Raw genomic sequence first — 17,724 nt, 5'->3', positions numbered from 1 at the left:
GGAAAAGCTCTCTTAGGGTTTCTTTCAGAAGGATGGTGGCTGAGGGACAAGACCATCTCATTCCTTTTATAGCCCTCAAGTCATATTAGGGTTTTGAATCTGGGCTGGTTACGCCCGGCGTAACCTTAGGTACGCCCAGCGTACCCGGGTGACAACGCGTTTAATTAAGCGCGCAAGTACGCGCAGCGTACTCTTTGTACGCCCAGCGTACCCGCTCAACACAAAAGGGCCAACATGACATTTTATGAAAAGACGAAGGGCTAAATGGTTGTACCTGAACTTCGGGCTGTTACAACAACTATGAAGCAAAAAAACCCTAATTATTGGTCAACGACGCCTCTCTTTCTTTCTAACTTTATCTCATGATTTCTCCCAAATTCTGACAAACACAAAGCAAGTTCACCACCAGGTCTTCTTTGATGTGGTTTTAACAACTAAAAGAAGACGAATGGAATAAACCCTACCATTAGCTTTAATGTTTCTAGAAATCCTAGATTTTAGGAGACTAGAGGCGTCAGCCCGTCATTCGATTGTTTGGGCACCATTCCAAATCGATGAATATTTAATGTATCTCCAAAACGGTAACCCTTTCGGTTCGTTGTTTAATTTTGATTCACTATTAAAAATACCATTCGTAAAGGCACTGCTAGAGGATGGGAACATGCTAATAATATCATATTCAAGTTATATATCGTCATTGATGTGAAAATAAGCTCTCAGGGTGGAAACTCCAGCTCCACCTTATCTTGATCTTTTACGTTTTTGTTTTATTATTATTATGACGAGGTCACTTTTTTTTTTTATCTTTTTTAATGAGAATTGTTTAAGGTTTTGACCAAATTTTGCAGGAAATCGATTGTTTTTTTTAAGGTGCTTATCTATGGTGGAATTAGTCCCAAGGATTCCCAAAAGATTAATCTGAAGATGAACTTGTTCGTTCTTCATTTCTGATATATGGCACTCCCATAGCCACACAAGGGTATTACTAATTTCATTTGTTAGTTTTGTGATCTTATTTTGTTATTCCAACTTTTTATTATATTTATTACATATTCTTTGATAATCTTTTGTTCAGGTTTTGAATCATCATGATGATGGCCAGAAGGCACTCCACATAATGTCCGTCCAAAAAAACATATCGATACTTATCACTATAATCAGCAACCAAGATTCTTTTAATTTAACAAAGATCAAATTTATGTACTACAATTTTTGGCGGTTGAAGGCATAGAAAAATACGAGATCCTATATCCTGAAATTATGATTTTAGGATTTTTTTTACACTTTGTATGTACAATTTTTCTTCAAATTTTCATTTTCATGAAAATAATCTTGGTGGATGAACTTATGCACAACTTTCGTTATAGGTATCATTTGTTTCTGTTAGGGAGACATACGAGAAAATATGTTATGCTTGATCCGTTGAGGTATTTATTGCAAAATTATCATTTGTTCCTACAAGCTAAATAGGATTCTTTTTTTTTTGCAAGCTTTTCTCACCTTTTTCCATCAAATATTTGAGTAATGACAAATTGGGAGTAATTTTTGTGAAAATTTTAGATGTTTAGCACTCAGTTGCCTGTGGCGATAAGCAAGAATGTCTTTGATCTTCAACATAGCAATTCTCTTATAGTTTCCAAACTCAGAATACTAGAATGATGGTAAACCCTTTAATTTTAATTTCTTTTTTTTTACGTTCCTCTTTGGGTTTTCAGGAAGCAACTCTTTGTCGTTTAGTTGATGTTTTTTTTTTGGATAGATTTGTTATCTCATTTATTACAATTGTTTGTAATTCAGGTTGTACTCATAACAATAGAAAGTTGTGGATCAAACACTAACAAAATTGTTTTTGCTGTGGACCCCGACGAACACAGTTCAAAGATTTCATCATAAGCTAAGAGTTTATAGGATATTCTTTTGCCACTTATCCCTGCGTTTGGCCAAATGTTTATTTGGATAACCACCTTTTTTGAGGGAATAAGTTGGTGGAATTACTGTTAGTTCCTGCTAAAGCCCATACCATTTTCAAGAACTCACAACCCAACTCACAATGGGTTAGGTTATGCCAAATTAACTGAGTTTAATGTAGAAGAGTATGCTAGGCCAACCACGATAAGGCCATACGGAATGCTCAAGCGTTGTTTGGGATGCCACATAGATATTTCACCATTCCACACATAACACACCAAAGTATGGAAATGGTGTTCACCGGTGGGTTGGTGGTGAAGGGGGAAAAAAGAAAGAAAGAGAAAGAGGGAAATTGTGAGGGGCCAGATTCACCACCAATAAGATGCAGCGTCTTCCTCCGTCCTCCCACTCACGCCACACCCAACCCACTGACCTTGGGGATGGTGTTCACGCGTCTCCTGGGGTGCCACCTAGGATTTTCACGTGTGAAATTGGTTCCACTCCGGATAACCTAAGGATACACAGTAGGCCACTACAATTCGAATTAATAGCCTATGCTTACCATACAAGGAAAAAGCAGAAAATGGTGACATCACCTTCAGATATTATATTAGTGAAAATGACTTTAAAGTATTTTAAATTTTATATTTAAATCACGTGATGGGTCATGATGGGAGGCTCATGTTCATTGGTTCTTTGTACGATTTCATGTGGAAGGGGTGATATGTTCAATGAATTCAGATTTGATGGTCCTTGGAATTGAATTCATTTTTTTTTCAATTGTAATTGTATTTAATTTGATTTCTCAGTGTGCTAATTACAAGAAATAACAATATACTTTCATTTATTTGTTTATCATGTATTGCAATATATCACAATGCCTTTTGAAGATTTAAAGTAACACTCAAATTACCCTTTATGGGTTAGCACGACCCACAAACATTCCTAATATATATAAAAGCCTCCAAAATTTTTAAATTTTCTTTAATCAATAAATTAAACTCCACTTTGTTCTATTTTAATGTTAACTCTCCACTTTACAAGTTAAGTATTTAACTTACTTATTTAAATCAAATATAAAACATTATCTTTTTAATTCTAGCACTTTATAACTACTAGTATAATATACATTATCTTTTTAATTCTAGCACTTTATAACTACTAGTATAATATACATGATTTGTTAGTTTAAACTTATCACCTGAAACTAAAAGTTTACAACATATTGTAAATAAAAAATTTCAGGGAATATGACTTGTGAAGATAATTAACTTTTCGGTATGTTCACATCTAGGTAACTATCTTTTTTTTTTGTACACATCTAGGTAACAAACTTGTTGGAAGTGTTCACATATGACCATTATGACCTGCTGTAGCAGGTTAAATCCTAGATGTGAACGCTTTCAACAAGTTCGTTACCTAGATGTGTACAAAAAAAATAGTTATCCAAATATGAACAAAACGAAAAGTAAAAATTAAATTACACGAATGGTCCCTGTGGTTTGGGAGAATCTGTGTGTTTGGTCCATAAACTTATTTTTTTTTAACTTGGATGGTCCCTATTGTTTATTTTTATTGCGCGTTTGGTCCCTGTCTTTCTTAAAAAGACTATTATGCCCTTATTAATTTAATTTTTAATTAATTTTCTTATTCATGTATTTATTTTTTATATATTTAAAAAAATTAATATACCCCACATATGTGTATCTCCTCACCGTAAACTTGAAACCAGATTTGAGAACTTTAAACTGGGTTTTACCGGTCACCATCCCATCTCTCATCGTCCCCAACTTCTATTTCTTTTCCATCTTTAGTAACATCGACATCTTCACCATCCTTCTTTTTTTTGGTACTTCAACTCTGGCGAAGCAACACCATAACCTATTGTCTCTTCATCTTTAGTGGGTTGTGGTGTTGATTTAACGGAGTTGAATGACCGAAAAAAGAAGGGATGATGAAGACGTCGATATCACTAAAGATGGAAAATAAATAGAAGTTGAGAAGGATAAGAGATGGGATGGTGAGGAGATACAAATACGTGGGGTCTACTAAATTTACTTAAATATATAAAGCATAAGTACATAAACAAGAAAATTAATTAATAAGGGCACAATAGTCTTTTTAGGTAAGACAGAGACCAAAGTCGTAACAAAATTAAACAATAGAGACCATCTGAGTTAAAAAAATAAATTAATTAAAAATTAAACAGTAAGGATCATCCGAATAGATATAAATATGTGGGGTCTATTAAAATTTTTAAATATGTAAAAAATAAATACATAAATAAGAAAATTAATTAAAAAATAAATTAGTAAGGGCACAATAATGTTTTTAGGAAAGACAGGGACAAAACACGGAACAAAAATAAACAATAGGGACAATCCAAGTTAAAAAAAAATAAGTTAGGGACCAAAAAACACAAATTCTCCCAAACCAGAAGGACCATTCATGTAATTTAATTTTTACTTTTCGTTTTGTTCATATTTGGGTAACTATTTTTTTTGTACATATCTAGGTAACGAACTTGTTGAAAACGTTAATATCTAGGATTTAACCTACTATAGCAGGTAATAATGGTCATATGTGAACACTTCCAACATGTTTATTACCTAAATGTGTAAAAAAAAGATAATTACTGAAAGACCCCAACTTTCGTATTTATGAAAGACCCAAACTTTCATATTATTCCAACATTATTCTTAAGTTACTTCCTCGAAACATGCTACATGCATATTTATAAAACAATATTTTATATTGATAAAGTGATTATAGAGGATTGGATACAAACCGACTAAATTTTATTACATTTCATATCTACCCAGGAATCTATTATTCATATACATACTTGAACATTAGAATACAGAGAAATAATATTAACTATTCTAAATCTTTCAGCAGTATAAAACTAAATTGGATACTCATCACCTGCAATTGTTAAACATTGAGAGGGATAAGCGATAACGCTTAGTGAATTCAATAAATAGATACAATATAATCTTATGCCTTATATATATACCAATATGACAGAAGCAAAAGGGAACAAGAACAACAATAGCATATGCGTAACATATGTCACGCTTTCAATATCAACTCAAGATGTGATTCAATGATTTACGATCAATGAGACATAACAATTTTCGTGCTTGATATGCATCAATAAAGCTTTTGGCCCAAACGGCACAGAAGATATACAACTTCGGATTAACATTTTGGTAGATTTCAGGCTTAAAGCCCTGTCTAACCATTTGCCAATACCATAGAATAGAGTTCATTCTCTTACGGAGTCATGCTCTACATGGTCAGAGGCTACATACCAGTCCTATCTAACATTCTGCCAATGCCATAGAATAGAAGTCATTCTCTTACGAGACATGTTCTACATGGCCAGAGGCTACATACCAGTACCATCGTGAATCTAAGTCCTTTCACTGATCACAAGGTCAAAGGTATATCTTTGCTATTAAAAATAGCAATTAAAAATAACCTGGGAAAATAACCCGGAATAATAACGCTGAAAAGCACGTAGTACATATAACACATAACATACAATTGTTCCTATATATTGTTGGGTTTTGAGCATTCTAACACTCCTAAGTGTACATGCAACCCTAAATACCTTGGATCTATGTTTTCTCTATTATACATGCAAATAAGAACATCCAAGGTATTATCCTAATCTAGCATACAAAACAATGAATGTAACAAGATAGAATACATACCTCTTGATGTAGAAAGTCTTCATGAAGCTTGAGTGCCTAGTGCCCCAAGTGTGACACCTCAAATGGAATCACAATCATCAAAACACTTAGAATAGCTTGAGAGAATTCTACACTTCATGAAATCGGCTAGCCCTCTCTAGAATAATACTAGTGGCCGATTTTGCCAAGAATAATATCTTTATATAGTGTTACAATTAGGGTAAACTCTTAATTGTCATGGCTTTCCATTTCCTTGGATCCATGGGTACAAATACACCATGGAGCATCCATGGACCATCCTATGGGTTTTAGCCCAACTTGATTATCCATGGAGCATTAGCCCACTATACAAGTATGGATGATTTACACAATCAACCCATATATTTAATTAGTCTTCTTTTGATCACTTAATTAATCCTAGATTAATTCTTGATCAATACTAATAAAATAATCTCATTATTCTTATTATTAATATACTAGAACTTATAATATATTAATAACCATAAGTGTCTTATTTCTCTCATTTAGTCTATCCAAGTGCATGATGGTATGCAACCCAAATGGACCATGCAGGGTCGGGTCAAGTCTTACCAATTATAGTTATGGACTTAGACATTAATCCAACATATATTAAACTCACCTTAAAATAATCGGGGGTTAAAATAGTAATTTGAGAAGCATATCGGCTCCAAATATGGCTTTATTCGTCGAAAACCGGGAGAATTAGCTAAAAACCGGGTTCTAAAAAGGTAGAGCTTCAAACCGAAAAGAATAATTTCTCGGGATCTCCGGGCACTTCGGGACGTATTATGGGCTTTAAAAATGTTACCGGGGATTCGGGGCAATTTACAATAGTGAAAATATTGAAAAAGGGGCCAAAAATGCAAAATTTGGGATTCTAGTCGGAAGATCTCACAGCCTCCTTATTTATAGGCGAGGTCCGAAGGTCGGCTAAGAAGGAACCAGGCAGCGAAGCAGCTCGGTGGCATCAACAGCGAGGGACACGAGGCTGCTGCGTGGCTCGGACATGGCTCCTGCGAAACTCGAACACGCGAAGGGGCAGGTGGCACTGCGAGGCGAGGCCACGAGGCTAGCCATGCGAGACCGAGACAGCTGGAGAACACGCGTCAGATCCGGACTCTGACACGACTTCGGACAAATCAAAGCACGACACGCAGTAGCTTCGGACACAAGGCAGACACGACATCGGACCAATCAGAAGGTGCCAGCGAGGCTGCGGTCCAATCAGAAATTGCCACGTGGATTATCACTATTCATGCAAAAATTAAATAAAAAATGTGTCAAATCTTGTAAAATTCATAACTTTTGCATACGAGCTCCGTTTTTGACGTTCTTTACATGCACGCGTAGCTAAAATTATGCTCTACAACTTTCGTTTAGACTTCGTCGGCTAATTTTGACTTTAATTTTTATATTATTATTTTTAACAGACCGGGACAGGATAATCCGTTAAAAATTCATAACTTCTTTATCCGATATCCGTTTTCGTCAGACTTTTTACCATTGTACTACAAATGACGAGACCTTCAATTCTCGTTTAGGTTGTGTCAGCTAAAAATCACTTGATCTAAAATTCGAGTTTTTAGCTGTCTACTGCTAAGCTGAAACTTCGAAAAATCATAACTTCTTCATACGAAGTCAGATTTTGGCATTCTTTTTATCGAACTTCTCGGTTTAACGAATACTAAAACTTTCATTTAGATTACTAAGGCTAAAAAGTAGTTTATCAAAAACTCACTTTTTACGTCATTCGGCGTCGTGCCGGTTTTGTCGCGGATCTTCTATTGGTCATAACTTCTTCGTTATAACTCGGATTTTGACGAGGTTTTCGCCTACGTGTTTCTAACGATATTATCTACAAATTTCAATATCAAAATTTTACTTATTTCAAATTTTATATTTTCGCTATATTTAACTATTTGGCTTTTAATTGGAATCTCATAAGACTTCCAATATTTTATGAGTGATTCTAAACATAGTTTTACTTTATTTCTAGTAAAAACTATCCGTTAGAACTCAACACTCAATTTCACATAATATTATTCTCTTTTATAATTTACAATACACGATTTCAAAACGTGTATGTTACAAATACCTCCTCCTTTTGAGGATTTCGTCCCCGAAATCATAATGATTAAAATAAATGAGGATATTTCACTCTCATCTCATTCTTATTTTCCCCAAGTATAAATTGGGCCTCGTTGGTGTTTCTACTTGATAAATCACCAACTCTACTTCTTTATTATGTAGATTAGTCGTTCATTCGTTTACAGTCTTTTCAGGGTTTTCTACATATCTTAACTTATTATCCAATATCTCTTAGGATAACATAATCATTTCATCATATATGCTTAAGCATTTGCACAGATAACTCACATGAAACACTTGATGAATATCTGTCAAATCTTCAGGCAATTCCAAGTAGTATGCTTGCTTACCAACTGTTCTTTCTTCCAAAGTAGAATAACACCTTTTCATGAAATACCTTCAGTATTACTAAATCATCCACCCGAAATTCTATGGGTCGTCTCCTCTTTTCTTCATAGGATATTTGTCGATCCTCGGCCGCTTTCATTTTTTTTTTCTCGGAAAAATTTGTATCTTGCCAGTGCTGTATTGAATCATTTCAGATCCTCCAAAGATCTTCTGTCCTACGTCACACCAACATATTTGAGTATGACATTTATGCTCATATAGTACTTTATATACCTTCAGTATATTTTCTACTATTTGGATTGCTCTCTTCTTCTGATCATTTGTCTGAGGATGATAAGTTGTGTTGGGAGTAATTCGAGATCCCAGTTCACTCTTCATACTCGCCCAAAAGTGAGAAGTGAAGCGAGTATCACGATCGGAAAAAAAAAATCTTTAGTGGCACACCATGTCTCGCGATGATTTCATCTAAGTAACTTACGCGTATTTCTCCAATGGAGTCGTTTCACGTGTGGCGAGAATATATGCACTCTTCATCAACTGGTCGATAATTATCCAAAGATTATCAATCACAGTTTTCTTCTCCTCTTTCAAGGTATTAACTGTATAAGTCGGATAAGTAGAATATCCCTTCGACATAATTTACGAGTTTCTAAGAAAGAAATTTATTATTTTCACAGTAGACATAAATAGAATCTTCCCTTTCGATAGGGATGCATATCATCTCTTTATAGCACAAGAGCTCTGCGTGGTTCTTTAACAACCAATCCATGTCGAGAATTATATCAAAGATAGGAATTAGGTTAGCAGGAAGATTATAACTTTCAATTCCTATAATACTAACTCTATAGGCTTTATCAGCAAGTAATGATATATTTCCTATGTTATCTATATGAAATGATTGGACAATTGTGTAACAAGCAATTTGAAAAGAATATGCGAATTTATAAGGCATGAAAGAATCTGAGGCATTGAATTCAAATAAGATGTGAGTAGATCGAGAGTTTACAAGAAAATTACTAGTCACAATATTCGAGTTTTAACTTACTTCCTTTGTGGTAATAAAAAATGTACGATATTTTAACTTTTAGTTTGCCAAACGATTGTCAAACTCTTCAAACTTATTAATTACTAGCGGTGCTCAAACCTGCACCCGCTCATCATTCTTTATTGGGCTTTTGATCCTAATCTTTGAGTTAAAACTCAATTCTCATTGCAGACTCCTGCTCCTTTTTGGTTTAAAGACTAAACCCAAGATAAGGTCTTTACTTTTGCTATAACAACAACTCGAATGGTCATATTCTAATGACCTTTGATTTTATCTCGCACAAGACACATAATGATCCAAACTCTTGTATTAGAATCAGATCGAATAAATCGAGCTGATAGAATAGCGAAAACAAAAAGAGTTTGATCAACACGTAGATGCTTTGGAATAGAAAGAATAGCACCACGTATCTCTAGTTCGTGCTTTTGCACCTACATATCTTTTAGCTTTTGGCACCTCCTCCTTTTTAGTTGGAGCACTCTTTGATTGTTGAACGGAAACTTGACTCCCCGCCATTTGACTAGTAAGAGTTGGGTGGAAACATTTCTTGTGGCCAGTAACACCACATAGCAAGTCATATCTCTGGCAAATGATTGCTCAACTCTTTAATGAAGATCGTTATATTTCTATCGACTACCTTGACCATTTACTTCTTCAGTATTCCTACTGAAGTTTCGTCACTATATAAGACATGGTTCTCTGAACCAATCAACTCCTTTCGCGGATTTATACTAATCAGACTTGATTCTTTATGACATTAAGATTTGAACGATAATTATCTTCTTAGTCATTACCGAAACGAAGGTAACGACACACATGAATAAAACGAAATCATTTACTAGCTTCTTGGTAACCTTGTGACTTTTCCTGATCCAAGTGTGAGTCATGTGTTTCCAGTAGTATAGGCCTCTACTGCTATTCACACCTACTCATACTCGTCCCAAGTATTGTCTCGCAGTTCCCAAGTCACCATTCAAAAGTTTCCACAAAGCAACTTATCACACATGAATGTGTTCAAACAAATACATACAATAGTTTCTCCTAGACTCAAATAGGGTTTTCACGTTTTTATCAAACATATATTGGATTACCTATACTCGCCTTCTAGGATTCTTCTCATGCATATGCTCGCTTTAATATATCCTAATACTTTTCCATAGGTCGATAGAAATTTTACTTCCATTTCTTCATATAAATTCTTTCTCGAGTAGTGTCTACTCTACAAGACACATTATTCCAAAATTTACTCTAGCAGCATGGAGACAAACGGTCTTCTACTACCTGCATCATCTTCTAACTCATGCAAACCATCATGCACATTTGTTCATTTCATTATTCTTGCTTGAAATCGTGATTCTTATATCTGAGTAAGCCTAAGTCTACTTCATAGGAGTCTATCCTAAGAAGTTTGCATCTTAGCTGCATCTCAGCAAGCTCTACTAGCTTCAACTTAGTTCTCTGTCATTCCTGACTACAACATCTCTTCTCATACGATACTATGGGTGTATTTCTTCTTCAATTAAGCATTCTACCTTACTTAAACAAGTAAGTTGCTTAACCATTTACCATTAAATAACTTAATTCACCATCCCAATCTTGTATGTTAAAGTTGGCTTAACACATAATGGAACTTCTATAAGAATGGGATAGAAGTCAATCATCACTTAGTATTATTAAATACTAAGTCTGAACATCTTTTATAGGGTTACTACTCGAACTACATACTACATCACAAAGTCCTGGCCTATTGAGTCTGAAAAACTTCATTAGCCTTTCCTTTGATCTTCATTTAATTCTTCTAATCTTGTACCACATCAATTGAGATACTATTGAAGTATTGACCGCCATCTTCGGTTCTTCTGACTCTCTAAACAATCACTGCTTCAATCTAAACAACGGTGGAAACAACTTTGTGGATTTGCACCAACACATTTGTCTCGCCCAAACGTGCTTCAAATGCATATCTTTCTTCCAAAGATGTTATTATATATCAAACATACTTTAAATATATATTACCACTCTATTGGTATTAATACACTTATTACGATAACAATTCATATTTATTATTTTACGATATCTCGCGATTGTTTTTTTATAAACTTATCGATGTCAACTATCATAAGTCTCTTTATCACTTCGAAAAATTCTATTACGAAAATTCTTAGAATTCTGAACATAAAATTTTCTAAACCAAGGTCGACAACAGACCTTAAGCTTTCTCAAATAATAGCAATTATAGATAAGCACCTTAAGGCATGCTATATTCATTTATCATTTAGCACATATTAGAATATAAGGCATATCTCCTCTTAATATTCTAGTGCTTGATTCCATTAGGTATTCAACCTAAAATATACCAGATACATATCATATCATCTTCACTTAACAATTCTTGTTTAAGTTTAGAAGTCCTCAAAATTTCTAGTTCACTTAGAATATCTTAGAATACTAGGGTTTATCATTGCCCAATCCCACACTTAAATATTTCCTATGGTTTGTATCCATATACTTATTATGAATCAGCTCATATATTGAGCTTCCAACAGTTTAAGTCTAAATACCAATCCGTGATATTTAGTTCACTAAAACCATTGCTCTGATACCATGATTGAAAGACCCCAACTTTCGTATTTATGAAAGACCCAAACTTTCATATTATTCCAACATTATTCTTAAGTTACTTCCTCGAAACATGCTACATGCATATTTATAAAACAATATTTTATATTGATAAAGTGATTACAAAGGATTGGATACAAACCGACTAAATTTTATTACATTTCATATCTACCCAGGAATCTATTATTCATATACATACTTGAACATTAGAATACAGAGAAATAATATTAACTATTCTAAATCTTTCAGCAGTATAAAACTAAATTGGATACTCATCACCTGCAATTGTTAAACATTGAGAGGGATAAGCGATAACGCTTAGTGAATTCAATAAATAGATACAATATAATCTTATGCCTTATATATATACCAATATAACAGAAGCAAAAGGGAACAAGAACAACAATAGCATATGGGTAACATATGTCATGCTTTCAATATCAACTCAAGATGTGATTCAAAGATTTACGATCAATGAGACATAACAATTTTCGTGCTTGATATGCATCAATAAAGCTTTTGGCCCAAACGGCACAGAAGATATACAACTTCGGATTAACATTTTGGTAGATTTCAGGCTTAAAGCCCTGTCTAACCATTTGCCAATACCATAGAATAGATTTCATTCTCTTACGGAGTCATGCTCTACATGGTCAGAGGCTACATACCAGTCCTATCTAACATTCTGCCAATGCCATAGAATAGAAGTCATTCTCTTACGAGACATGTTCTACATGGCCAGAGGCTACATACCAGTACCATCGTGAATCTAAGTCCTTTCACTGATCACAAGGTCAAAGGTATATCTTTGCTATTAAAAATAGCAATTAAAAATAACCCGGAATAATAACGCTGAAAAGCACGTAGTACATATAACACATAACATACAATTGTTACTATATATTAAACTCACCTTAAAATGATCGGGGGTTAAAATAGTAATTTGAGCAGCATATCGGCTCCAAATATGGCTTTATTCGTCGAAAACCGGGAGAATTAGCTAAAAACCGGGTTCTAAAAAGGTAGAGCTTCAAACCGAAAAGAATAATTTCTCGGGATCTCCGGGCACTTCGGGACGTATTCCGGGCTTTAAAAATGTTACCGGGGCTTCGGGGCAATTTAAAATAGTGAAAATATTGAAAAAGGGGCCAAAAATGCAAAATTTGGGATTCTAGTCGGAAGATCTTGCAGCCTCCTTATTTATAGGCGAGGTCCGAAGGTCGGCTAAGAAGGAACCAGGCAGCGAAGCAGCTCGGTGGCATCAACAGCGAGGGACACGAGGCTGCTGCGTGGCTCGGACATGGCTCCTGCGAAACTCGAACACGCGAAGGGGCAGGTGGCACTGCGAGGCGAGGCCACGAGGCTAGCCATGCGAGACCGAGACAGCTGGAGAACACGCGTCAGATCCGGACTCTGACACGACTTCGGACAAATCAAAGCACGACACGCAGTAGCTTCGGACACAAGGCAGACACGACATCGGACCAATCAGAAGGTGCCAGCGAGGCTGCGGTCCAATCAGAAATTGCCACGTGGATTATCACTATTCATGCAAAAATTAAATAAAAAATGTGTCAAATCTTGTGAAATTCATAACTTTTGCATACGAGCTCCGTTTTTGACGTTCTTTATATGCACGCGTAGCTAAAATTATGCTCTACAACTTTCGTTTAGACTTCGTCGGCTAATTTTGACTTTAATTTTTATATTATTATTTTTAACAGACCGGGACAGGATAATCCGTTAAAAATTCATAACTTCTTTATCCGATATCCGTTTTCGTCAGACTTTTTACCATTGTACTACAAATGACGAGACCTTCAATTCTCGTTTAGGTTGTGTCGGCTAAAAATCACTTGATCTAAAATTCGAGTTTTTAGCTGTCTACTGCTAAGCTGAAACTTCGAAAAATCATAACTTCCTCATACGAAGTCAGATTTTGGTGTTCTTTTTATCGAACTTCTCGGTTTAACGAATACTACAACTTTCATTTAGATTACTAAGGCTAAAAAGTAGTTTATCAAAAACTCACTTTTTACGTCATTCTGCGTCGTGTCGGTTTTGTCACGGATCTTCGATTGGTCATAACTTCTTCGTTATAACTCAGATTTTGACGAGGTTTTCGCCTACGTGTTTCTAACGATATTATCTACAAATTTCAATATCAAAATTTTACTTATTTCAAATTTTATATTTTCGCTATATTTAACTATTTGGCTTTTAATTGGAATCTCATAAGACTTCCAATATTTTATTAGTGATTCTAAACATAGTTTTACTTTATTTCTAGTAAAAACTATCCGTTAGAACTTAACATTCAATTTCACATAATATTATTCTCTTTTATATCTTACAATACACGATTTCAAAACGTATATGTTACAATTACCCATATACAAAGATACCTAAAATTTAATTACCATGTCATATTCCCAAAATTTAATGACCAACCTTACAATATTTTAAAGGATCTAACTTTAATGGTGTTTATATATATATATATATATATATATATATATATATATATATATATATATATATATATATATATATATATATATATATATATATATATATATATATATATATATATATGTATATATATCGAATCGAAACGTCTAGAATTAACTTGTATTATTAGACCTAGACGCCTCTAGGAACTGCGGGAAGGTTCGGTATCGACACCAACAACGCCTCTTTTTGTTACCCACGGGGCTATAAATTGAGACCCATTCTCCTCTTCTTTAATCCATCAATTCATTCCAATCATATCAAGATCAACTAATCCATTCATTCATCCTTCAAAATATGCAGATCTTTGTGAAAACACTAACTGGGAAGACGATTACTCTCGAGGTGGAGAGTTCAGATACCATTGATAACGTCAAAACCAAGATCCAGGACAAGGAAGGAATTCCTCCGGATCAACAACGGCTCATCTTCGCCGGCAAGCAGCTCGAGGACGGCAGAACCCTAGCCGACTATAATATCCAAAAGGAGTCAACCCTTCACCTCGTCCTCCGTCTCCGCGGCGGTATGCAGATCTTCGTCAAAACCCTCACCGGTAAGACAATTACCTTAGAAGTCGAGAGTTCTGATACAATCGACAACGTCAAAGCCAAGATTCAGGATAAAGAAGGTATTCCTCCTGATCAGCAGAGACTCATATTCGCCGGAAAGCAGTTAGAAGATGGCAGAACCTTAGCGGACTACAATATCCAGAAGGAATCCACCCTTCATCTCGTCCTCCGCCTCCGTGGTGGAATGCAGATCTTCGTTAAGACGTTAACTGGAAAAACAATCACATTGGAGGTTGAAAGTTCTGATACGATCGACAATGTGAAGGCTAAGATACAGGACAAAGAAGGGATTCCACCGGATCAACAGCGTCTGATCTTTGCTGGAAAGCAGTTGGAGGATGGTAGAACTTTAGCCGATTATAACATCCAAAAGGAATCGACTTTGCATCTGGTTTTGAGGTTGAGGGGAGGGATGCAGATTTTTGTCAAGACATTGACAGGGAAGACGATCACTCTAGAGGTTGAGAGCTCGGACACCATTGATAATGTGAAGGCAAAGATTCAGGATAAGGAGGGTATTCCACCTGATCAGCAGAGGCTTATATTTGCTGGGAAGCAGCTTGAAGATGGGAGGACTTTGGCTGATTACAATATTCAAAAGGAGTCCACTTTGCACCTTGTCTTGCGTCTTAGAGGTGGTGTTTTCTGAAATCTGAATACAATCTATCTTTCATTATGTTCTATTAAGTAACTTGATGTTTTATGTAATATAATGTTGCTATTCTGATGATATACAGTCTTTCTTTAATGATTAAAGCTTTTTAGAGTGCTCATGTTTATGTTAACACCCTAACTTTTCACACAAATATTTATGTTATGTCTTACCAATGATTTGCATTGTATTAAATTTAACCAAATGAATATCATTATCGGATGAGATTAGTTTGTATACATTGACTATATATCTACATAAACCAATTGCACAACAAAACCTTTTCTTACTTTGTATAAACCCGAACTCATTCACATTAATTCCATTTTCTTGGGACATGTTTATGAAGTTATAGTCTATTATATTTTTTTGGTGATATGCGCCAAGACACTTCTTTTTCAAGTATCTAATGAAAAACAAAACCGTTATTGACATCTTATAGATTCCTCTTAAAAAAAGGCAACTATACAACTCACACATCTACATGTTACAAATTTCATCACTGGAGAGAGTTTCAATATATATAATCCATTCCCTCTCTTTAGGTGTAGCATTTTCCAACCAACATTTCTTTGTAATGTTCTGTTCGCCACTTGACTTGTTTTTTCTTTAGACAAATTTACATTTAGTTGATTTTCTTATGCGTTGTCAAAGTCTTAATCCAATTTCATTATTTTATGCTTCATAGTTATTACATTTAGAGCTTCAATTTTCTCATTTACAGTGCTAATACGTTGTCACATTACAACCATGAAAGAACACACTTCTTTCAATCCTTCTTCTACTTCTTCTAGCCTCTAAACTATAGTACTGGGATCCATTCTCCGACACTAATAGCTATGAAGTGATCAACTCAAAAAAAAAAAAAATTATAAACATGGGTAAAAAATCATTTCAAGTTACCAGAAAATACCAAAATTAACAAAAGGGATTAGAAGTTTACCTAGATGTTAGAGAGCCTAGCCTCTCCCATGAGAAAACCCAATCACATGAAATATGCTATCCTCTCCTTCAACTACAAGTTAAATACTGCTCACATGAGCAAGGGAAAAATTACTACCTTACCTTTCTACATAAATAAAACCTAAAATGCCTAAATTACCATTCCACTGCCAAATATGCTCTTTATTTGTTGAATCCACACATTTTCGTGGTAGCCTACTAAGAAACCTGACATTATATGTATTTCCAAATGGAGCGTCATCTTCTCCTTAACTGGCTTATATATTTGTGTAATTTAATATCATGAAAAGGAAATAAGAATTAAAAGTTCCATATATGCAACTGAATGACTAGAAAAGTTGACCATAAACGCCAAGGAAATCTCCAATAAAATCTTAATATTTTGGATCAATTTATGGTTTATCTCAATTTTTAAATTTTAAACAAAAAAATCTTGATTATTTTATATTTTGTCCAAGTTAACAAAATAGCCACTATTTATTTTTCAATAGAAAATGACATATTATCGTATAAAATTAGATAATCGGGACTCTTCAGTTCAAAAAATAAATGTTGGAATTAAACCATAAACTGTGTCAAAATATTAAGACTTTATGGAAGATTTCCCTAAATAATTAAAATTAGTTTTTTCGGCAGACTATCTAAAAGACTTGTGCAATGTTCATAATAAACTCCTCTAGAGTAGTATAATAAGCCAGAGTCCACCCATCTTTTAGCTCCACCCAGAAGAAGATGATGTAAGTTAAATCTAAATTGACAAGATAAAATGTCGTCAATCTATGAAACCTTTGACTTCGTATAATCAATGAGGTCTTTACTTCCGGTTGACTAAAAAGACACTTTATTTTATCATAAAGACACCCTATTTATTTTTTTTAATTATTTTTATTGGTTGAATTTGTATTGTTTTCCAAAAAAGCTTATTAATTATAGATTGATTTTTGATAAAGATGCCATGGGGTGTCCATTCAAAGTGTTTAACATAAACTTTCCAGCCTCCCAACCTCACAACCAATTCCTGGGTCGATCCACTTTGGATGTAATTAGGCCTGTCAAAAAAACCCGAAACCCGTTCTACCCACCCGACCCGTTCCGAATTCGGGTAGAATGCGTCGGGTAGAACGGGTAACGGGTATGAACATTCGGGTAATACGTTAACCCGATAATAATATAGGTCGGGTTTTAGGTATGAATATTTATTTTCGGGTATATCCGAATACCCGAATTCGTTTTTTAAATAATACCAAATATATAATGCAATCACGTACACACTCAAATAAAACAGAACTCGTCGTTTCCTTC

General features: G+C 34.7%; 1 pseudogene; it reads left to right on the top strand.

The window, feature by feature from the left end:
• Positions 1-14,355: 14,355 nt before the first annotated feature.
• Positions 14,356-15,578, top strand: LOC111885458 (polyubiquitin 11-like; annotated as a pseudogene).
• The last annotated feature ends 2,146 nt before the right edge of the window (positions 15,579-17,724 follow it).

Source organism: Lactuca sativa, chromosome 5 (genome assembly GCF_002870075.4).
Source record: "Lactuca sativa cultivar Salinas chromosome 5, Lsat_Salinas_v11, whole genome shotgun sequence".
Lineage (NCBI taxonomy): Eukaryota > Viridiplantae > Streptophyta > Magnoliopsida > Asterales > Asteraceae > Lactuca > Lactuca sativa.
The sequence above is the reverse complement of the archived record's forward strand: the minus strand, read 5'-3'. Positions and strand labels throughout refer to the sequence as shown.